The sequence below is a fragment of the Salmo salar genome, chromosome ssa17 (assembly GCF_905237065.1).
Source record: "Salmo salar chromosome ssa17, Ssal_v3.1, whole genome shotgun sequence".
Lineage (NCBI taxonomy): Eukaryota > Metazoa > Chordata > Actinopteri > Salmoniformes > Salmonidae > Salmo > Salmo salar.
Window position 1 is genome coordinate 20,673,406 of NC_059458.1, and position 22,897 is coordinate 20,696,302.

The 22,897-nt window shown below is 44.8% G+C and overlaps 7 non-coding genes across 7 annotated transcripts; all 7 read left to right on the forward strand.

Annotated features, from left to right (window-relative positions):
- The first annotated feature begins 922 nt into the window (after positions 1-922).
- trnar-ccu (transfer RNA arginine (anticodon CCU)) lies at positions 923-995 on the forward strand. Its single transcript has one exon. It is a non-coding gene; the product is annotated as a tRNA-Arg (tRNA).
- A 1,594-nt stretch (positions 996-2,589) lies between these two features.
- trnar-ccu (transfer RNA arginine (anticodon CCU)) lies at positions 2,590-2,662 on the forward strand. Its single transcript has one exon. It is a non-coding gene; the product is annotated as a tRNA-Arg (tRNA).
- Positions 2,663-5,357: 2,695 nt separating this feature from the next.
- Positions 5,358-5,430, forward strand: trnar-ccu (transfer RNA arginine (anticodon CCU)). Its single transcript has one exon. It is a non-coding gene; the product is annotated as a tRNA-Arg (tRNA).
- A 1,588-nt stretch (positions 5,431-7,018) lies between these two features.
- trnar-ccu (transfer RNA arginine (anticodon CCU)) lies at positions 7,019-7,091 on the forward strand. The gene has a single exon. It is a non-coding gene; the product is annotated as a tRNA-Arg (tRNA).
- Positions 7,092-9,787: 2,696 nt separating this feature from the next.
- trnar-ccu (transfer RNA arginine (anticodon CCU)) lies at positions 9,788-9,860 on the forward strand. Its single transcript has one exon. It is a non-coding gene; the product is annotated as a tRNA-Arg (tRNA).
- A 4,080-nt stretch (positions 9,861-13,940) lies between these two features.
- On the forward strand, positions 13,941-14,013 carry trnar-ccu (transfer RNA arginine (anticodon CCU)). The gene has a single exon. It is a non-coding gene; the product is annotated as a tRNA-Arg (tRNA).
- Positions 14,014-16,981: 2,968 nt separating this feature from the next.
- Positions 16,982-17,054, forward strand: trnar-ccu (transfer RNA arginine (anticodon CCU)). The gene has a single exon. It is a non-coding gene; the product is annotated as a tRNA-Arg (tRNA).
- The last annotated feature ends 5,843 nt before the right edge of the window (positions 17,055-22,897 follow it).

Below are 22,897 nucleotides of genomic sequence, written 5' to 3' on the forward strand. Positions count from 1 at the left end.
ATTTTTTTCTCTATATCATGGGCATGTGTAAGTGCCTTCCGTTACACCTTTTTTTTACTGCTTCTATCAGTTCGTATAGGTGAAAAGGATTTCGCAGTACACCAGTGGCCTGAGACACTGGCCTCCTAAGACATGGATTGTGATTCCTACTCTTTTCTGCATAGTCTAAAAGCAGAGTGGCGCAGCGGAAGCGTGCTGGGCCCATAACCCAGAGGTCGATGGATCGAAACCATCCTCTGCTAAACAATTTATTTTTAGCAATGAAGTGCGAACAATAATTTTTTTTCTCTATATCATGGGCATGTGTAAGTGCCTTCCGTTACACATTTTTTTTACTGCTTCTATCAGTTCGTATAGGTGAAAAGGATTTCACAGTACCCCAGTGGCCTAAGACACTGGCCTCCTAAGCCATGGATTGTGGGTCTTACTCTTTTCTGGAGTGTTTGAAAACAGAGTGGCGCAGCGGAAGCGTGCTGGGCTCATAACCCAGAGGTCGATGGATCGAAACCATCCTCTGCTAAACAGTTTATTTTTAGCAATGATGTGTGAACACATTTTTTTCTCGCTATAGCATGGGCATGTGTCAGTGCCTTCCGTTACACATTTTTTTTACTGCTTCTATCTGTTCGTATAGGTGAAAAAGATTTCACAGTACACCAGTGGCCAGAGACACTGGCTTCCTAAGCCATGGATTGTGATTCCTACTCTTTTCACAGAGTGGTTGAAAGCAGAGTGGCGCAGCGGAAGCGTGCTGGGCCCAGAGGTCGATGGATCAAAACCATCCTCTGCTAAACAGTTTGTTTTTAGCATTGAAGTGCGAAGAAAAAAAATCTGCTATATCATGGGCATTTGTCAGTGCCTTCTGTTACACATATTTTTTACTGCTTCAATGAGTTTGTACTGGTCATAAATGAACTACAGTCCCCCAGTGGCCTAATGGATAAGGCACTGGCCTCCTAAGCCAGTGATTGTGGGTTCAAGTCCCATCTGGGGTGTTTGAAAGCAGAATGGCGCAGCGGAAGCGTGCTGGGCCCATAACCCAGAGGTCGATGGATCGAAACCATCCTCTGCTAAACAGTTTATTTTTAGCAATGAAGTGCGAACAATAATTTTTTTTCTCTATATCATGGGCATGTGTAAGTGCCTTCCGTTACACATTTTTTTTACTGCTTCTATCAGTTCGTATAGGTGAAAAGGATTTCACAGTACCCCAGTGGCCTAAGACACTGGCCTCCTAAGCCATGGATTGTGGGTTCAAGTCCCATCTGGGGTGTTTGAAAGCAGAGTGGCGTAGCGGAAGCGTGATGGGCCCGTAACCCAGAGGTCGATGGATCGAAACCACCCTCTGCTAAACAGTTTATTTTTAGCAATGAAGTGCGAACAATAATTTTTTTTCTCTATATCATGGGCATGTGTAAGTGCCTTCCGTTACACCTTTTTTTTACTGCTTCTATCAGTTCGTATAGGTGAAAAGGATTTCACTGTACCCCAGTGGCTTGAGACACTGGCCTCCTAAGACATGGATTGTGATTCCTACTCTTTTCTGCATAGTCTAAAAGCAGAGTGGCGCAGCGGAAGCGTGCTGGGCCCATAACCCAGAGGTCGATGGATCGAAACCATCCTCTGCTAAACAGTTTATTTTTAGCAATGAAGTGCGAAAAATATTTTTTTTTCCTCTATATCATGGGCATGTGTAAGTGCCTTCCGTTACACCTTTTTTTACTGCTTCTATCAGTTCGTGTAGGTGAAAAGGATTTCGCAGTACACCAGTGGCCTGAGACACTGGCCTCCTAAGACATGGATTGTGATTCCTACTCTTTTCTGCATAGTCTAAAAGCAGAGTGGCGCAGCGGAAGCGTTCTGGGCCCATAACCCAGAGGTCGATGGATCGAAACCATCCTCTGCTAAACAGTTTATTTTTAGCAATGAAGTGCGAACAATAATTTTTTTTCTCTATATCATGGGCATGTGTAAGTGCCTTCCGTTACACATTTTTTTTACTGCTTCTATCAGTTCGTATAGGTGAAAAGGATTTCACAGTACCCCAGTGGCCTAAGACACTGGCCTCCTAAGCCATGGATTGTGGGTCTTACTCTTTTCTGGAGTGGTTGAAAACAGAGTAGCGCAGCGGAAGCGTGCTGGGCTCATAACCCAGAGGTCGATGGATCGAAACCATCCTCTGCTAAACAGTTTATTTCTAGCAATGATGTGTGAACACATTTTTTTTTCTCGCTATAGCATGGGCATGTGTCAGTGCCTTCCGTTACACATTTTTTTTACTGCTTCTATCTGTTCGTATAGGTGACAAAGATTTCACAGTACACCAGTGGCCAGAGACACTGGCCTCCTAAGCCATGGATTGTGATTCCTACTCTTTTCACAGAGTGGTTGAAAGCAGAGTGGCGCAGCGGAAGCGTGCTGGGCCCAGAGGTCAATGGATCAAAACCATCCTCTGCTAAACAGTTTGTTTTTAGCATTGAAGTGCGAAGAAAAAAAATCTGCTATATCATGGGCATTTGTCAGTGCCTTCTGTTACACATTTTTTTTACTGCTTCAATGAGTTTGTACTGGTCGTAAATGAACTACAGTGCCCCAGTGGCCTAATGGATAAGGCACTGGCCTCCTAAGCCAGTGATTGTGGGTTCAAGTCCCATCTGGGGTGTTTGAAAGCAGAGTGGCGCAGCGGAAGCGTGCTGGGCCCATAACCCAGAGGTCGATGGATCGAAACCATCCTCTGCTAAACAGTTTATTTTTAGCAATGAAGTGCGAACAATAATTTTTTTCTCTATATCATGGGCATGTGTAAGTGCCTTCCGTTACACCTTTTTTTACTGCTTCTATCAGTTCGTATAGGTGAAAAGGATTTCACAGTACCCCAGTGGCCTAAGACACTGGCCTCCTAAGCCATGGATTGTGGGTCTTACTCTTTTCTGGAGTGGTTGAAAACAGAGTGGCGCAGCGGAAGCGTGCTGGGCTCATAACCCTGAGGTCGATGGATCGAAACCATCCTCTGCTAAACTGTTTATTTTTAGCAATGAAGTGCGAACAATAATTTTTTTCTCTATATCATGGGCATGTGTAAGTGCCTTCCGTTACACATTTTTTTTTACTGCTTCTATCAGTTCGTATAGGTGAAAAGGATTTCGCAGTACACCAGTGGCCTGAGACACTGGCCTCCTAAGACATGGATTGTGATTCCTATTCTTTTCTGCATAGTCTAAAAGCAGAGTGGCGCAGCGGAAGCGTGCTGGGCCCATAACCCAGATGTCGATGGATCGAAACCATCCTCTGCTAAACAGTTTATTTTTAGCAATGAAGTGCGAACAATAATTTTTTTCTCTATATCATGGGCATGTGTAAGTGCCTTCCGTTACACATTTTTTTACTGCTTCTATCAGTTCGTATAGGTGAAAAGGATTTCACAGTACCCCAGTGGCCTAAGACACTGGCCTCCTAAGCCATGGATTGTGGGTCTTACTCTTTTCTGGAGTGGTTGAAAACAGAGTGGCGCAGCGGAAGCGTGCTGGGCTCATAACCCAGAGGTCGATGGATCGAAACCATCCTCTGCTAAACAGTTTATTTCTAGCAATGATGTGTGAACACATTTTTTTCTCGCTATAGCATGGGCATGTGTCAGTGCCTTCCGTTACACATTTTTTTACTGCTTCTATCTGTTCGTATAGGTGAAAAAGATTTCACAGTACACCAGTGGCCAGAGACACTGGCCTCCTAAGCCATGGATTGTGATTCCTACTCTTTTCACAGAGTGGTTGAAAGCAGAGTGGCGCAGCGGAAGCGTGCTGGGCCCATAACCCAGAGGTCGATGGATCGAAACCATCCTCTGCTAAACTGTTTATTTTTAGCAATGAAGTGCGAACAATAATTTTTTTTCTCTATATCATGTGTAAGTGCCTTCCGTTACACCTTTTTTTTACTGCTTCTATCAGTTCGTATAGGTGAAAAGGATTTCACAGTACCCCAGTGGCCTAAGACACTGGCCTCCTAAGCCATGGATTGTGGGTTCTAGTCCCATCTGGGGTGTTTGAAAGCAGAGTGGCGTAGCGGAAGCGTGATGGGCCCGTAACCCAGAGGTCGATGGATCGAAACCACCCTCTGCTAAACAGTTTATTTTTAGCAATGAAGTGCGAACAATAATTTTTTTTCTCTATATCATGGGCATGTGTAAGTGCCTTCCGTTACACCTTTTTTTTACTGCTTCTATCAGTTCGTATAGGTGAAAAGGATTTCACAGTACCCCAGTGGCTTGAGACACTGGCCTCCTAAGACATGGATTGTGATTCCTACTCTTTTCTGCATAGTCTAAAAGCAGAGTGGCGCAGCGGAAGCGTGCTGGGCCCATAACCCAGAGGTCGATGGATCGAAACCATCCTCTGCTAAACAGTTTATTTTTAGCAATGAAGTGCGAAAAATATTTTTTTTTCCTCTATATCATGGGCATGTGTAAGTGCCTTCCGTTACACCTTTTTTTTACTGCTTCTATCAGTTCGTGTAGGTGAAAAGGATTTCGCAGTACACCAGTGGCCTGAGACACTGGCCTCCTAAGACATGGATTGTGATTCCTACTCTTTTCTGCATAGTCTAAAAGCAGAGTGGCGCAGCGGAAGCGTTCTGGGCCCATAACCCAGAGGTCGATGGATCGAAACCATCCTCTGCTAAACAGTTTATTTTTAGCAATGAAGTGCGAACAATAATTTTTTTCTCTATATCATGGGCATGTGTAAGTGCCTTCCGTTACACATTTTTTTTACTGCTTCTATCAGTTCGTATAGGTGAAAAGGATTTCACAGTACCCCAGTGGCCTAAGACACTGGCCTCCTAAGCCATGGATTGTGGGTCTTACTCTTTTCTGGAGTGGTTGAAAACAGAGTAGCGCAGCGGAAGCGTGCTGGGCTCATAACCCAGAGGTCGATGGATCGAAACCATCCTCTGCTAAACAGTTTATTTCTAGCAATGATGTGTGAACACATTTTTTTTTCTCGCTATAGCATGGGCATGTGTCAGTGCCTTCCGTTACACATTTTTTTTACTGCTTCTATCTGTTCGTATAGGTGACAAAGATTTCACAGTACACCAGTGGCCAGAGACACTGGCCTCCTAAGCCATGGATTGTGATTCCTACTCTTTTCACAGAGTGGTTGAAAGCAGAGTGGCGCAGCGGAAGCGTGCTGGGCCCAGAGGTCAATGGATCAAAACCATCCTCTGCTAAACAGTTTGTTTTTAGCATTGAAGTGCGAAGAAAAAAAATCTGCTATATCATGGGCATTTGTCAGTGCCTTCTGTTACACATTTTTTTTACTGCTTCAATGAGTTTGTACTGGTCCTAAATGAACTACAGTGCCCCAGTGGCCTAATGGATAAGGCACTGGCCTCCTAAGCCAGTGATTGTGGGTTCAAGTCCCATCTGGGGTGTTTGAAAGCAGAGTGGCGCAGCGGAAGCGTGCTGGGCCCATAACCCAGAGGTCGATGGATCGAAACCATCCTCTGCTAAACAGTTTATTTTTAGCAATGAAGTGCGAACAATAATTTTTTTCTCTATATCATGGGCATGTGTAAGTGCCTTCCGTTACACATTTTTTTACTGCTTCTATCAGTTCGTATAGGTGAAAAGGATTTCACAGTACCCCAGTGGCCTAAGACACTGGCCTCCTAAGCCATGGATTGTGGGTTCAAGTCCCATCTGGGGTGTTTGAAAGCAGAGTGGCGTAGCGGAAGCGTGATGGGCCCGTAACCCAGAGGTCGATGGATCGAAACCACCCTCTGCTAAACAGTTTATTTTTAGCAATGAAGTGCGAACAATAATTTTTTTCTCTATATCATGGGCATGTGTAAGTGCCTTCCGTTACACCTTTTTTTACTGCTTCTATCAGTTCGTATAGGTGAAAAGGATTTCACTGTACCCCAGTGGCTTGAGACACTGGCCTCCTAAGACATGGATTGTGATTCCTACTCTTTTCTGCATAGTCTAAAAGCAGAGTGGCGCAGCGGAAGCGTGCTGGGCCCATAACCCAGAGGTCGATGGATCGAAACCATCCTCTGCTAAACAGTTTATTTTTAGCAATGAAGTGCGAAAAATATTTTTTTTTCCTCTATATCATGGGCATGTGTAAGTGCCTTCCGTTACACCTTTTTTTTACTGCTTCTATCAGTTCGTGTAGGTGAAAAGGATTTCGCAGTACACCAGTGGCCTGAGACACTGGCCTCCTAAGACATGGATTGTGATTCCTACTCTTTTCTGCATAGTCTAAAAGCAGAGTGGCGCAGCGGAAGCGTTCTGGGCCCATAACCCAGAGGTCGATGGATCGAAACCATCCTCTGCTAAACAGTTTATTTTTAGCAATGAAGTGCGAACAATAATTTTTTTTCTCTATATCATGGGCATGTGTAAGTGCCTTCCGTTACACATTTTTTTTACTGCTTCTATCAGTTCGTATAGGTGAAAAGGATTTCACAGTACCCCAGTGGCCTAAGACACTGGCCTCCTAAGCCATGGATTGTGGGTCTTACTCTTTTCTGGAGTGGTTGAAAACAGAGTAGCGCAGCGGAAGCGTGCTGGGCTCATAACCCAGAGGTCGATGGATCGAAACCATCCTCTGCTAAACAGTTTATTTCTAGCAATGATGTGTGAACACATTTTTTTCTCGCTATAGCATGGGCATGTGTCAGTGCCTTCCGTTACACATTTTTTTACTGCTTCTATCTGTTCGTATAGGTGACAAAGATTTCACAGTACACCAGTGGCCAGAGACACTGGCCTCCTAAGCCATGGATTGTGATTCCTACTCTTTTCACAGAGTGGTTGAAAGCAGAGTGGCGCAGCGGAAGCGTGCTGGGCCCAGAGGTCGATGGATCAAAACCATCCTCTGCTAAACAGTTTGTTTTTAGCATTGAAGTGCGAAGAAAAAAAATCTGCTATATCATGGGCATTTGTCAGTGCCTTCTGTTACACATTTTTTTTACTGCTTCAATGAGTTTGTACTGGTCGTAAATGAACTACAGTGCCCCAGTGGCCTAATGGATAAGGCACTGGCCTCCTAAGCCAGTGATTGTGGGTTCAAGTCCCATCTGGGGTGTTTGAAAGCAGAGTGGCGCAGCGGAAGCGTGCTGGGCCCATAACCCAGAGGTCGATGGATCGAAACCATCCTCTGCTAAACAGTTTATTTTTAGCAATGAAGTGCGAACAATAATTTTTTTTCTCTATATCATGGGCATGTGTAAGTGCCTTCCGTTACACCTTTTTTTTACTGCTTCTATCAGTTCGTATAGGTGAAAAGGATTTCACAGTACCCCAGTGGCCTAAGACACTGGCCTCCTAAGCCATGGATTGTGGGTCTTACTCTTTTCTGGAGTGGTTGAAAACAGAGTGGCGCAGCGGAAGCGTGCTGGGCTCATAACCCTGAGGTCGATGGATCGAAACCATCCTCTGCTAAACTGTTTATTTTTAGCAATGAAGTGCGAACAATAATTTTTTTTCTCTATATCATGGGCATGTGTAAGTGCCTTCCGTTACACATTTTTTTTTACTGCTTCTATCAGTTCGTATAGGTGAAAAGGATTTCGCAGTACACCAGTGGCCTGAGACACTGGCCTCCTAAGACATGGATTGTGATTCCTATTCTTTTCTGCATAGTCTAAAAGCAGAGTGGCGCAGCGGAAGCGTGCTGGGCCCATAACCCAGATGTCGATGGATCGAAACCATCCTCTGCTAAACAGTTTATTTTTAGCAATGAAGTGCGAACAATAATTTTTTTTCTCTATATCATGGGCATGTGTAAGTGCCTTCCGTTACACATTTTTTTTACTGCTTCTATCAGTTCGTATAGGTGAAAAGGATTTCACAGTACCCCAGTGGCCTAAGACACTGGCCTCCTAAGCCATGGATTGTGGGTCTTACTCTTTTCTGGAGTGGTTGAAAACAGAGTGGCGCAGCGGAAGCGTGCTGGGCTCATAACCCAGAGGTCGATGGATCGAAACCATCCTCTGCTAAACAGTTTATTTCTAGCAATGATGTGTGAACACATTTTTTTTTCTCGCTATAGCATGGGCATGTGTCAGTGCCTTCCGTTACACATTTTTTTTACTGCTTCTATCTGTTCGTATAGGTGAAAAAGATTTCACAGTACACCAGTGGCCAGAGACACTGGCCTCCTAAGCCATGGATTGTGATTCCTACTCTTTTCACAGAGTGGTTGAAAGCAGAGTGGCGCAGCGGAAGCGTGCTGGGCCCATAACCCAGAGGTCGATGGATCGAAACCATCCTCTGCTAAACTGTTTATTTTTAGCAATGAAGTGCGAACAATAATTTTTTTTCTCTATATCATGTGTAAGTGCCTTCCGTTACACCTTTTTTTACTGCTTCTATCAGTTCGTATAGGTGAAAAGGATTTCACAGTACCCCAGTGGCCTAAGACACTGGCCTCCTAAGCCATGGATTGTGGGTTCTAGTCCCATCTGGGGTGTTTGAAAGCAGAGTGGCGTAGCGGAAGCGTGATGGGCCCGTAACCCAGAGGTCGATGGATCGAAACCACCCTCTGCTAAACAGTTTATTTTTAGCAATGAAGTGCGAACAATAATTTTTTTCTCTATATCATGGGCATGTGTAAGTGCCTTCCGTTACACCTTTTTTTACTGCTTCTATCAGTTCGTATAGGTGAAAAGGATTTCACAGTACCCCAGTGGCTTGAGACACTGGCCTCCTAAGACATGGATTGTGGTTCCTACTCTTTTCTGCATAGTCTAAAAGCAGAGTGGCGCAGCGGAAGCGTGCTGGGCCCATAACCCAGAGGTCGATGGATCGAAACCATCCTCTGCTAAACAGTTTATTTTTAGCAATGAAGTGCGAAAAATATTTTTTTCCTCTATATCATGGGCATGTGTAAGTGCCTTCCGTTACACCTTTTTTTACTGCTTCTATCAGTTCGTGTAGGTGAAAAGGATTTCGCAGTACACCAGTGGCCTGAGACACTGGCCTCCTAAGACATGGATTGTGATTCCTACTCTTTTCTGCATAGTCTAAAAGCAGAGTGGCGCAGCGGAAGCGTTCTGGGCCCATAACCCAGAGGTCGATGGATCGAAACCATCCTCTGCTAAACAGTTTATTTTTAGCAATGAAGTGCGAACAATAATTTTTTTCTCTATATCATGGGCATGTGTAAGTGCCTTCCGTTACACATTTTTTTACTGCTTCTATCAGTTCGTATAGGTGAAAAGGATTTCACAGTACCCCAGTGGCCTAAGACACTGGCCTCCTAAGCCATGGATTGTGGGTCTTACTCTTTTCTGGAGTGGTTGAAAACAGAGTAGCGCAGCGGAAGCGTGCTGGGCTCATAACCCAGAGGTCGATGGATCGAAACCATCCTCTGCTAAACAGTTTATTTCTAGCAATGATGTGTGAACACATTTTTTTTTCTCGCTATAGCATGGGCATGTGTCAGTGCCTTCCGTTACACATTTTTTTTACTGCTTCTATCTGTTCGTATAGGTGACAAAGATTTCACAGTACACCAGTGGCCAGAGACACTGGCCTCCTAAGCCATGGATTGTGATTCCTACTCTTTTCACAGAGTGGTTGAAAGCAGAGTGGCGCAGCGGAAGCGTGCTGGGCCCAGAGGTCAATGGATCAAAACCATCCTCTGCTAAACAGTTTGTTTTTAGCATTGAAGTGCGAAGAAAAAAAATCTGCTATATCATGGGCATTTGTCAGTGCCTTCTGTTACACATTTTTTTTACTGCTTCAATGAGTTTGTACTGGTCCTAAATGAACTACAGTGCCCCAGTGGCCTAATGGATAAGGCACTGGCCTCCTAAGCCAGTGATTGTGGGTTCAAGTCCCATCTGGGGTGTTTGAAAGCAGAGTGGCGCAGCGGAAGCGTGCTGGGCCCATAACCCAGAGGTCGATGGATCGAAACCATCCTCTGCTAAACAGTTTATTTTTAGCAATGAAGTGCGAACAATAATTTTTTTCTCTATATCATGGGCATGTGTAAGTGCCTTCCGTTACACCTTTTTTTACTGCTTCTATCAGTTCGTATAGGTGAAAAGGATTTCACAGTACCCCAGTGGCCTAAGACACTGGCCTCCTAAGCCATGGATTGTGGGTCTTACTCTTTTCTGGAGTGGTTGAAAACAGAGTAGCGCAGCGGAAGCGTGCTGGGCTCATAACCCAGAGGTCGATGGATCGAAACCATCCTCTGCTAAACAGTTTATTTCTAGCAATGATGTGTGAACACATTTTTTTCTCGCTATAGCATGGGCATGTGTCAGTGCCTTCCGTTACACCTTTTTTTTACGGCTTCTATCTGTTCGTATAGGTGAAAAAGATTTCACAGTACACCAGTGGCCAGAGACACTGGCCTCCTAAGCCATGGATTGTGATTCCTACTCTTTTCACAGAGTGGTTGAAAGCAGAGTGGCGCAGCGGAAGCGTGCTGGGCCCATAACCCAGAGGTCGATGGATCGAAACCATCCTCTGCTAAACAGTTTATTTCTAGCAATGATGTGTGAACACATTTTTTTTTCTCTATATCATGTGTAAGTGCCTTCCGTTACACCTTTTTTTTACTGCTTCTAACAGTTCGTATAGGTGAAAAGGATTTCACAGTACCCCAGTGGCCTAAGACACTGGCCTCCTAAGCCATGGATTGTGGGTCTTACTCTTTTCTGGAGAGGTTGAAAGCAGAGTGGCGCAGCGGAAGCGTGCTGGGCCCATAACCCAGAGGTCGATGGATCGAAAACATCCTCTGCTAAACAGTTTATTTTTAGCAATGAAGTGCGAACAATACATTTTTTTCTCTATATCATGGGCATGTGTAAGTGCCTTCCGTTACACATTTTTTTTACTGCTTCTATCAGTTCGTATAGGTGAAAAGGATTTCACAGTACCCCAGTGGCCTAAGACACTGGCCTCCTAAGCCATGGATTGTGGGTCTTACTCTTTTCTGGAGTGGTTGAAAGCAGAGTGGCGCAGCGGAAGCGTGCTGGGCCCATAACCCAGAGGTCAAATGATCGAAACCATCCTCTGCTAAACAGCTTATTTTTAGCAATGAAGTGCGAACAATTAATTTTTTTCTCTATATCATGGGCATGTGTAAGTGCCTTCCGTTACACATTTTTTTTACTGCTTCTATCAGTTCGTATAGGTGAAAACGATTTCACTGTACCCCATTGGCCTAAGACACTGGCCTCCTAAGCCATGGATTGTGGGTCTTACTCTTTTCTTCAGTGGTTGAAAGCAGAGTGGCGCAGCGGAAGCGTGCTGGGCCCATAACCCAGAGGTCGATGGATCGAAACCATCCTCTGCTAAACAGTTTATTTTTAGCAATGAAGTGCGAACAATAATTTTTTTTCTCTATATCATGGGCATGTGTAAGTGCCTTCCGTTACACCTTTTTTTTACTGCTTCTATCAGTTCGTATAGGTGAAAAGGATTTCGCAGTACACCAGTGGCCTGAGACACTGGCCTCCTAAGACATGGATTGTGATTCCTACTCTTTTCTGCATAGTCTAAAAGTAGAGTGGCGCAGCGGAAGCGTGCTGGGCCCATAATCCAGAGGTCGATGGATCGAAACCATCCTCTGCTGAACAGTTTATTTTTAGCAATGAAGTGCGAACAATACATTTTTTTCTCTATATCATGGGCATGTGTAAGTGCCTTCCGTTACACATTTTTTTACTGCTTCTATCAGTTCGTATAGGTGAAAAGGATTTCACAGTACCCCAGTGGCCTAAGACACTGGCCTCCTAAGCCATGGATTGTGGGTCTTACTCTTTTCTGGAGTGGTTGAAAGCAGAGTGGCGCAGCGGAAGCGTGCTGGGCCCATAACCCAGAGGGCGATGGATCGAAACCATCCTCTGCTAAACAGCTTATTTTTAGCAATGAAGTGCGAACAATTAATTTTTTTCTCTATATCATGGGCATGTGTAAGTGCCTTCCGTTACACCTTTTTTTTACTGCTTCTATCAGTTCGTATAGGTGAAAAGGATTTCGCAGTACACCAGTGGCCTGAGACACTGGCCTCCTAAGACATGGATTATGATTCCTACTCTTTTCTGCATAGTTTAAAAGCAGAGTGGCGCAGCGGAAGCGTGCTGGGCCCATAACCCAGAGGTCGATGGATCGAAAACATCCTCTGCTAAACAGTTTATTTTTAGCAATGAAGTGCGAACAATACATTTTTTTCTCTATATCATGGGCATGTGTAAGTGCCTTCCGTTACACATTTTTTTTACTGCTTCTATCAGTTCGTATAGGTGAAAAGGATTTCACAGTACCCCAGTGGCCTAAGACACTGGCCTCCTAAGCCATGGATTGTGGGTCTTACTCTTTTCTGGAGTGGTTGAAAGCAGAGTGGCGCAGCGGAAGCGTGCTGGGCCCATAACCCAGAGGTCAAATGATCGAAACCATCCTCTGCTAAACAGCTTATTTTTAGCAATGAAGTTCGAACAATTAATTTTTTTCTCTATATCATGGGCATGTGTAAGTGCCTTCTGTTACACATTTTTTTTACTGCTTCTATCAGTTCGTATAGGTGAAAACGATTTCACTGTACCCCAGTGGCCTAAGACACTGGCCTCCTAAGCCATGGATTGTGGGTCTTACTCTTTTCTGCAGTGGTTGAAAGCAGAGTGGCGCAGCGGAAGCGTGCTGGGCCCATAACCCAGAGGTCGATGGATCGAAACCATCCTCTGCTAAACAGTTTATTTTTAGCAATGAAGTGCGAACAATAATTTTTTTCTCTATATCATGGGCATGTGTAAGTGCCTTCCGTTACACCTTTTTTTACTGCTTCTATCAGTTCGTATAGGTGAAAAGGATTTCGCAGTACCCCAGTGGCCTAAGACACTGGCCTCCTAAGCCATGGATTGTGGGTCTTACTCTTTTCTGGAGTGGTTGAAAGCAGAGTGGCGCAGCGGAGGCGTGCTGGGACCATAACCCAGAGGGCGATGGATCGAAACCATCCTCTGCTAAACAGCTTATTTTTAGCAATGAAGTGCGAACAATTAATTTTTTTCTCTATATCATGGGCATGTGTAAGTGCCTTCCGTTACACCTTTTTTTTTACTGCTTCTATCAGTTCGTATAGGTGAAAAGGATTTCGCAGTACACCAGTGGCCTGAGACACTGGCCTCCTAAGACATGGATTGTGATTCCTACTCTTTTCTGCATAGTCTAAAAGCAGAGTGGCGCAGCGGAAGCGTGCTGGGCCCATAACCCAGAGGTCGATGGATCGAAACCATCCTCTGCTAAACAGTTTATTTTTAGCAATGAAGTGCGAACAATAATTTTTTTCTCTATATCATGGGCATGTGTAAGTGCCTTCCGTTACACATTTTTTTACTGCTTCTATCAGTTCGTATAGGTGAAAAGGATTTCACAGTACCCCAGTGGCCTAAGACACTGGCCTCCTAAGCCATGGATTGTGGGTCTTACTCTTTTCTGGAGTGTTTGAAAACAGAGTGGCGCAGCGGAAGCGTGCTGGGCTCATAACCCAGAGGTCGATGGATCGAAACCATCCTCTGCTAAACAGTTTATTTTTAGCAATGATGTGTGAACACATTTTTTTTCTCGCTATAGCATGGGCATGTGTCAGTGCCTTCCGTTACACATTTTTTTACTGCTTCTATCTGTTCGTATAGGTGAAAAAGATTTCACAGTACACCAGTGGCCAGAGACACTGGCTTCCTAAGCCATGGATTGTGATTCCTACTCTTTTCACAGAGTGGTTGAAAGCAGAGTGGCGCAGCGGAAGCGTGCTGGGCCCAGAGGTCGATGGATCAAAACCATCCTCTGCTAAACAGTTTGTTTTTAGCATTGAAGTGCGAAGAAAAAAATCTGCTATATCATGGGCATTTGTCAGTGCCTTCTGTTACACATATTTTTTACTGCTTCAATGAGTTTGTACTGGTCGTAAATGAACTACAGTCCCCCAGTGGCCTAATGGATAAGGCACTGGCCTCCTAAGCCAGTGATTGTGGGTTCAAGTCCCATCTGGGGTGTTTGAAAGCAGAGTGGCGCAGCGGAAGCGTGCTGGGCCCATAACCCAGAGGTCGATGGATCGAAACCATCCTCTGCTAAACAGTTTATTTTTAGCAATGAAGTGCGAACAATAATTTTTTTTCTCTATATCATGGGCATGTGTAAGTGCCTTCCGTTACACATTTTTTTACTGCTTCTATCAGTTCGTATAGGTGAAAAGGATTTCACAGTACCCCAGTGGCCTAAGACACTGGCCTCCTAAGCCATGGATTGTGGGTTCAAGTCCCATCTGGGGTGTTTGAAAGCAGAGTGGCGTAGCGGAAGCGTGATGGGCCCGTAACCCAGAGGTCGATGGATCGAAACCACCCTCTGCTAAACAGTTTATTTTTAGCAATGAAGTGCGAACAATAATTTTTTTCTCTATATCATGGGCATGTGTAAGTGCCTTCCGTTACACCTTTTTTTACTGCTTCTATCAGTTCGTATAGGTGAAAAGGATTTCACTGTACCCCAGTGGCTTGAGACACTGGCCTCCTAAGACATGGATTGTGATTCCTACTCTTTTCTGCATAGTCTAAAAGCAGAGTGGCGCAGCGGAAGCGTGCTGGGCCCATAACCCAGAGGTCGATGGATCGAAACCATCCTCTGCTAAACAGTTTATTTTTAGCAATGAAGTGCGAAAAATATTTTTTTTTCCTCTATATCATGGGCATGTGTAAGTGCCTTCCGTTACACCTTTTTTTACTGCTTCTATCAGTTCGTGTAGGTGAAAAGGATTTCGCAGTACACCAGTGGCCTGAGACACTGGCCTCCTAAGACATGGATTGTGATTCCTACTCTTTTCTGCATAGTCTAAAAGCAGAGTGGCGCAGCGGAAGCGTTCTGGGCCCATAACCCAGAGGTCGATGGATCGAAACCATCCTCTGCTAAACAGTTTATTTTTAGCAATGAAGTGCGAACAATAATTTTTTTTCTCTATATCATGGGCATGTGTAAGTGCCTTCCGTTACACATTTTTTTTACTGCTTCTATCAGTTCGTATAGGTGAAAAGGATTTCACAGTACCCCAGTGGCCTAAGACACTGGCCTCCTAAGCCATGGATTGTGGGTCTTACTCTTTTCTGGAGTGGTTGAAAACAGAGTAGCGCAGCGGAAGCGTGCTGGGCTCATAACCCAGAGGTCGATGGATCGAAACCATCCTCTGCTAAACAGTTTATTTCTAGCAATGATGTGTGAACACATTTTTTTTTCTCGCTATAGCATGGGCATGTGTCAGTGCCTTCCGTTACACATTTTTTTACTGCTTCTATCAGTTCGTATAGGTGACAAAGATTTCACAGTACACCAGTGGCCAGAGACACTGGCCTCCTAAGCCATGGATTGTGATTCCTACTCTTTTCACAGAGTGGTTGAAAGCAGAGTGGCGCAGCGGAAGCGTGCTGGGCCCATAACCCAGAGGTCGATGGATCGAAACCATCCTCTGCTAAACTGTTTATTTTTAGCAATGAAGTGCGAACAATAATTTTTTTCTCTATATCATGGGTGTAAGTGCCTTCCGTTACACCTTTTTTTACTGCTTCTATCAGTTCGTATAGGTGAAAAGGATTTCACAGTACCCCAGTGGCCTAAGACACTGGCCTCCTAAGCCATGGATTGTGGGTTCTAGTCCCATCTGGGGTGTTTGAAAGCAGAGTGGCGTAGCGGAAGCGTGATGGGCCCGTAACCCAGAGGTCGATGGATCGAAACCATCCTCTGCTAAACAGTTTATTTTTAGCAATGAAGTGCGAACAATAATTTTTTTCTCTATATCATGGGCATGTGTAAGTGCCTTCCGTTACACCTTTTTTTACTGCTTCTATCAGTTCGTATAGGTGAAAAGGATTTCACAGTACCCCAGTGGCTTGAGACACTGGCCTCCTAAGCCATGGATTGTGGTTCCTACTCTTTTCTGCAGTAGTCTAAAAGCAGAGTGGCGCAGCGGAAGCGTGCTGGGCCCATAACCCAGAGGTCGATGGATCGAAACCATCCTCTGCTAAACAGTTTATTTTTAGCAATGAAGTGCGAAAAATATTTTTTTCCTCTATATCATGGGCATGTGTAAGTGCCTTCCGTTACACCTTTTTTTACTGCTTCTATCAGTTCGTGTAGGTGAAAAGGATTTCGCAGTACACCAGTGGCCTGAGACACTGGCCTCCTAAGACATGGATTGTGATTCCTACTCTTTTCTGCATAGTCTAAAAGCAGAGTGGCGCAGCGGAAGCGTTCTGGGCCCATAACCCAGAGGTCGATGGATCGAAACCATCCTCTGCTAAACAGTTTATTTTTAGCAATGAAGTGCGAACAATAATTTTTTTCTCTATATCATGGGCATGTGTAAGTGCCTTCCGTTACACATTTTTTTACTGCTTCTATCAGTTCGTATAGGTGAAAAGGATTTCACAGTACCCCAGTGGCCTAAGACACTGGCCTCCTAAGCCATGGATTGTGGGTCTTACTCTTTTCTGGAGTGGTTGAAAACAGAGTAGCGCAGCGGAAGCGTGCTGGGCTCATAACCCAGAGGTCGATGGATCGAAACCATCCTCTGCTAAACAGTTTATTTCTAGCAATGATGTGTGAACACATTTTTTTCTCGCTATAGCATGGGCATGTGTCAGTGCCTTCCGTTACACATTTTTTTACTGCTTCTATCTGTTCGTATAGGTGACAAAGATTTCACAGTACACCAGTGGCCAGAGACACTGGCCTCCTAAGCCATGGATTGTGATTCCTACTCTTTTCACAGAGTGGTTGAAAGCAGAGTGGCGCAGCGGAAGCGTGCTGGGCCCAGAGGTCGATGGATCAAAACCATCCTCTGCTAAACAGTTTGTTTTTAGCATTGAAGTGCGAAGAAAAAAAATCTGCTATATCATGGGCATTTGTCAGTGCCTTCTGTTACACATTTTTTTTACTGCTTCAATGAGTTTGTACTGGTCGTAAATGAACTACAGTGCCCCAGTGGCCTAATGGATAAGGCACTGGCCTCCTAAGCCAGTGATTGTGGGTTCAAGTCCCATCTGGGGTGTTTGAAAGCAGAGTGGCGCAGCGGAAGCGTGCTGGGCCCATAACCCAGAGGTCGATGGATCGAAACCATCCTCTGCTAAACAGTTTATTTTTAGCAATGAAGTGCGAACAATAATTTTTTTTCTCTATATCATGGGCATGTGTAAGTGCCTTCCGTTACACCTTTTTTTTACTGCTTCTATCAGTTCGTATAGGTGAAAAGGATTTCACAGTACCCCAGTGGCCTAAGACACTGGCCTCCTAAGCCATGGATTGTGGGTCTTACTCTTTTCTGGAGTGGTTGAAAACAGAGTAGCGCAGCGGAAGCGTGCTGGGCTCATAACCCAGAGGTCGATGGATCGAAACCATCCTCTGCTAAACAGTTTATTTCTAGCAATGATGTGTGAACACATTTTTTTTTCTCGCTATAGCATGGGCATGTGTCAGTGCCTTCCGTTACACCTTTTTTTTACGGCTTCTATCTGTTCGTATAGGTGAAAAAGATTTCACAGTACACCAGTGGCCAGAGACACTGGCCTCCTAAGCCATGGATTGTGATTCCTACTCTTTTCACAGAGTGGTTGAAAGCAGAGTGGCGCAGCGGAAGCGTGCTGGGCCCATAACCCAGAGGTCGATGGATCGAAACCATCCTCTGCTAAACAGTTTATTTCTAGCAATGATGTGTGAACACATTTTTTTTTCTCTATATCATGTGTAAGTGCCTTCCGTTACACCTTTTTTTTACTGCTTCTAACAGTTCGTATAGGTGAAAAGGATTTCACAGTACCCCAGTGGCCTAAGACACTGGCATACTAAGCAATGGATTGTGGGTCTTACTCTTTTCTGGAGTGGTTGAAAGCAGAGTGGCGCAGCGGAAGCGTGCTGGGCCCAGAGGTCGATGGATCGAAACCATCCTCTGCTAAACAGCTTATTTTTAGCAATGAAGTTCGAACAATTAATTTTTTTCTCTATATCATGGGCATGGGTAAGTGCCTTCCGTTACACATTTTTTTTACTGCTTCTATCAGTTCGTATAGGTGAAAAGGATTTCACAGTACCCCAGTGGCCTAAGACACTGGCCTCCTAAGCCATGGATTGTGGGTCTTACTCTTTTCTGCAGTGGTTGAAAGCAGAGTGGCGCAGCGGAAGCGTGCTGGGCCCATAACCCAGAGGTCGATGGATCGAAACCATCCTCTGCTAAACAGTTTATTTTTAGCAATGAAGTGCGAACAATATTTTTTTCTCTATATCATGGGCATGTGTAAGTGCCTTCCGTTACACATTTTTTTACTGCTTCTATCAGTTCGTATAGGTGAAAAGGATTTCACAGTACCCCAGTGGCCTAAGACACTGGCCTCCTAAGCCATGGATTGTGGGTCTTACTCTTTTCTGGAGTGGTTGAAAGCAGAGCGGCGCAGCGGAAGCGTGCTGGGCCCATAACCCAGAGGTCGATGGATCGAAACCATCCTCTGCTAAACAGTTTATTTCTAGCAATGATGTGTGAACACATTTTTTTCTCGCTATAGCATGGGCATGTGTCAGTGCCTTCCGTTACACATTTTTTTTACTGCTTCTATCAGTTCGTATAGGTGAAAAGGATTTCACAGTACCCCAGTGGCCTAAGACACTGGCCTCCTAAGCCATGGATTGTGGGTCTTACTCTTTTCTGCAGTGGTTGAAAGCAGAGTGGCGCAGTGGAAGCGTGCTGGGCCCATAACCCAGAGGTCGATGGATCGAAACCATCCTCTGCTAAACAGTTTATTTCTAGCAATGATGTGTGAACACATTTTTTTTTCTCGCTATAGCATGGGCATGTGTCAGTGCCTTCCGTTACACCTTTTTTTACGGCTTCTATCAGTTCGTATAGGTGAAAAAGATTTCACAGTACACCAGTGGCCAGAGACACTGGCCTCCTAAGCCATGGATTGTGATTCCTACTCTTTTCACGGAGTGGTTGAAAGCAGAGTGGCGCAGCGGAAGCGTGCTGGGCCCATAACCCAGAGGTCGATGGATCGAAACCATCCTCTGCTAAACAGTTTATTTCTAGCAATGATGTGTGAACACATTTTTTTCTCTATATGGGCATGTGTAAGTGCCTTCCGTTACACCTTTTTTTACTGCTTCTAACAGTTCGTATAGGTGAAAAGGATTTCACAGTACCCCAGTGGCCTAAGACACTGGCCTCCTAAGCCATGGATTGTGGGTCTTACTCTTTTCTGGAGTGGTTGAAAGCAGAGTGGCGCAGCGGAAGCGTGCTGGGCCCAGAGGTCGATGGATCGAAACCATCCTCTGCTAAACAGCTTATTTTTAGCAATGAAGTGCGAACAATTAATTTTTTTCTCTATATCATGGGCATGTGTAAGTGCCTTCCGTTACACATTTTTTTTACTGCTTCTATCAGTTCGTATAGGTGAAAAGGATTTCACAGTACCCCAGTGGCCTAAGACACTGGCCTCCTAAGCCATGGATTGTGGGTCTTACTCTTTTCTGCAGTGGTTGAAAGCAGAGTGGCGCAGCGGAAGCGTGCTGGGCCCATAACCCAGAGGTCGATGGATCGAAACCATCCTCTGCTAAACAGTTTATTTTTAGCAATGAAGTGCGAACAATATATTTTTTCTCTATATCATGGGCATGTGTAAGTGCCTTCCGTTACACATTTTTTTACTGCTTCTATCAGTTCGTATAGGTGAAAAGGATTTCACAGTACCCCAGTGGCCTAAGACACTGGCCTCCTAAACCATGGATTGTGGGTCTTACTCTTTTCTGGAGTGGTTGAAAGCAGAGCGGCGCAGCGGAAGCGTGCTGGGCCCATAACCCAGAGGTCGATGGATCGAAACCATCCTCTGCTAAACAGTTTATTTCTAGCAATGATGTGTGAACACATTTTTTTTTCTCGCTATAGCATGGGCATGTGTCAGTGCCTTCCGTTACACATTTTTTTTACTGCTTCTATCAGTTCGTATAGGTGAAAAGGATTTCACAGTACCCCAGTGGCCTAAGACACTGGCCTCCTAAGCCATGGATTGTGGGTCTTACTCTTTTCTGCAGTGGTTGAAAGCAGAGTGGCGCAGTGGAAGCGTGCTGGGCCCATAACCCAGAGGTCGATGGATCGAAACCATCCTCTGCTAAACAGTTTATTTTTAGCAATGAAGTGCGAACAATAATTTCTTTTCTCTATATCATGGGCATGTGTAAGTGCCTTCCGTTACACCTTTTTTTACTGCTTCTATCAGTTCGTATAGGTGAAAAGGATTTCGCAGTACACCAGTGGCCTGAGACACTGGCCTCCTAAGCCATGGATTGTGATTCCTACTCTTTTCTGCATCATCTAAAAGCAGAGTGGCGCAGCGGAAGCGTGCTGGGCCCATAACCCAGAGGTCGATAGATCGAAACCATCCTCTGCTAAACAGCTTATTTTTAGCAATGAAGTTCGAACAATAAATTTTTTCTCTATATCATGGGCATGTGTAAGTGCATTCCGTTACACATTTTTTTACTGCTTCTATCAGTTCGTATAGGTGAAAAGGATTTCACAGTACCCCAGTGGCCTATGACACTGGCCTCCTAAGCCATGGATTGTGGGTCTTACTTTTTTCAGGAGTGGTTGAAAGCAGAGTGGCGCAGCGGAAGCGTGCTGGGCCCACTACCCAGAGGTCGATGGATCGAAACCATCCTCTGCTAAACAGTTTATTTTTAGCAATGAAGTGCGAACAATTCATTTTTTTCTCTATATCATGGGCATGTGTAAGTGCCTTCCGTTACACATTTTTTTTACTGCTTCTATCAGTTCGTATAGGTGAAAAGGATTTCGCAGTACACCAGTGGCCTGAGACACTGGCCTCCTAAACCATGGATTGTGATTCCTACTCTTTTCTGCATAGTCTAAAAGCAGAGTGGCGCAGCGGAAGCGTGCCGGGCCCATAACCCAGAGGTCGATGGATCGAAACTATCCTCTGCTAAACAGTTTATTTTTAGCAATGAAGTGCGAACAATATTTTTTTTTCTCTATATCATGGGCATGTGTAAGTGCCTTCCGTTACACATTTTTTTACTGCTTCTATCAGTTCGTATAGGTGAAAAGGATTTCACAGTACCCCAGTGGCCTAAGACACTGGCCTCCTAAGCCATGGATTGTGGGTCTTACTCTTTTCTGGAGTGGTTGAAAGCAGAGTGGCGCAGCGGAAGCGTGCTGGGCCCATAACCCAGAGGTCGATGGATCGAAACCATCCTCTGCTAAACAGTTTATTTCTAGCAATGATGTGCGAACACATTTTTTTCTCGCTATAGCATGGGCATGTGTCAGTGCCTTCCGTTACACATTTTTTTTACTGCTTCTATCAGTTCGTATAGGTGAAAAGGATTTCACAGTACCCCAGTGGCCTAAGACACTGGCCTCCTAAGCCATGGATTGTGGGTCTTACTCTTTTCTGCAGTGGTTGAAAGCAGAGTGGCGCAGCGGAAGCGTGCTGGGCCCATAACCCAGAGGTCGATGGATCGAAACCATCCTCTGCTAAACAGTTTCTTTTTAGCAATGAAGTGCGAACAATAATTTTTTTTCTCTATATCATGGGCATGTGTAAGTGCCTTCCGTTACACCTTTTTTTACTGCTTCTATCAGTTCGTATAGGTGAAAAGGATTTCGCAGTACACCAGTGGCCTGAGACACTGGCCTCCTAAGCCATGGATTGTGATTCCTACTCTTTTCTGCATCATCTAAAAGCAGAGTGGCGCAGCGGAAGCGTGCTGGGCCCATAACCCAGAGGTCGATGGATCGAAACCATCCTCTGCTAAACAGCTTATTTTTAGCAATGAAGTGCGAACAATACATTTTTTTCTCTATATCATGGGCATGTGTAAGTGCATTCCGTTACACATTTTTTTTACTGCTTCTATCAGTTCGTATAGGTGAAAAGGATTTCACAGTACCCCAGTGGCCTATGACACTGGCCTCCTAAGCCATGGATTGTGGGTCTTACTCTTTTCTGGAGTGGTTGAAAGCAGAGTGGCGCAGTGGAAGCGTGCTGGGCCCATAACCCAGAGGTCGATGGATCGAAACCATCCTCTGCTAAACAGTTTATTTTTAGTAATGAAGTGCGAACAATTCATTTTTTTCTCTATATCATGGGCATGTGTAAGTGCCTTCCGTTACACCTTATTTTTACTGCTTCTATCAGGTCGTATAGGACAAAAGGATTTCACAGTACCCCAGTGGCCTATGACACTGGCCTCCTAAGCCATGGATTGTGGGTCTTACTTTTTTCAGGAGTGGTTGAAAGCAGAGTGGCGCAGCGGAAGCGTGCTGGGCCCACTACCCAGAGGTCGATGGATCGAAACCATCCTCTGCTAAACAGTTTATTTTTAGCAATGAAGTGCGAACAATTAATTTTTTTCTCTATATCATGGGCATGTGTAAGTGCCTTCCGTTACACCTTTTTTTTACTGCTTCTATCAGTTCGTATAGGTGAAAAGGATTTCGCAGTACACCAGTGGCCTGAGACACTGGCCTCCTAAACCATGGATGGTGATTCCTACTCTTTTCTGCATAGTCTAAAAGCAGAGTGGCGCAGCGGAAGCGTGCTGGGCCCATAACCCAGAGGTCGATGGATCGAAACCATCCTCTGCTAAACAGTTTATTTTTAGCAATGAAGTGCGAACAATATTTTTTTCTCTATATCATGGGCATGTGTAAGTGCCTTCCGTTACACATTTTTTTACTGCTTCTATCAGTTCGTATAGGTGAAAAGGATTTCGCAGTACACCAGTGGCCTGAGACACTGGCCTCCTAAACCATGGATTGTGGTTCCTACTCTTTTCTGCATAGTCTAAAAGCAGAGTGGCGCAGCGGAAGCGTGCTGGGCCCATAAC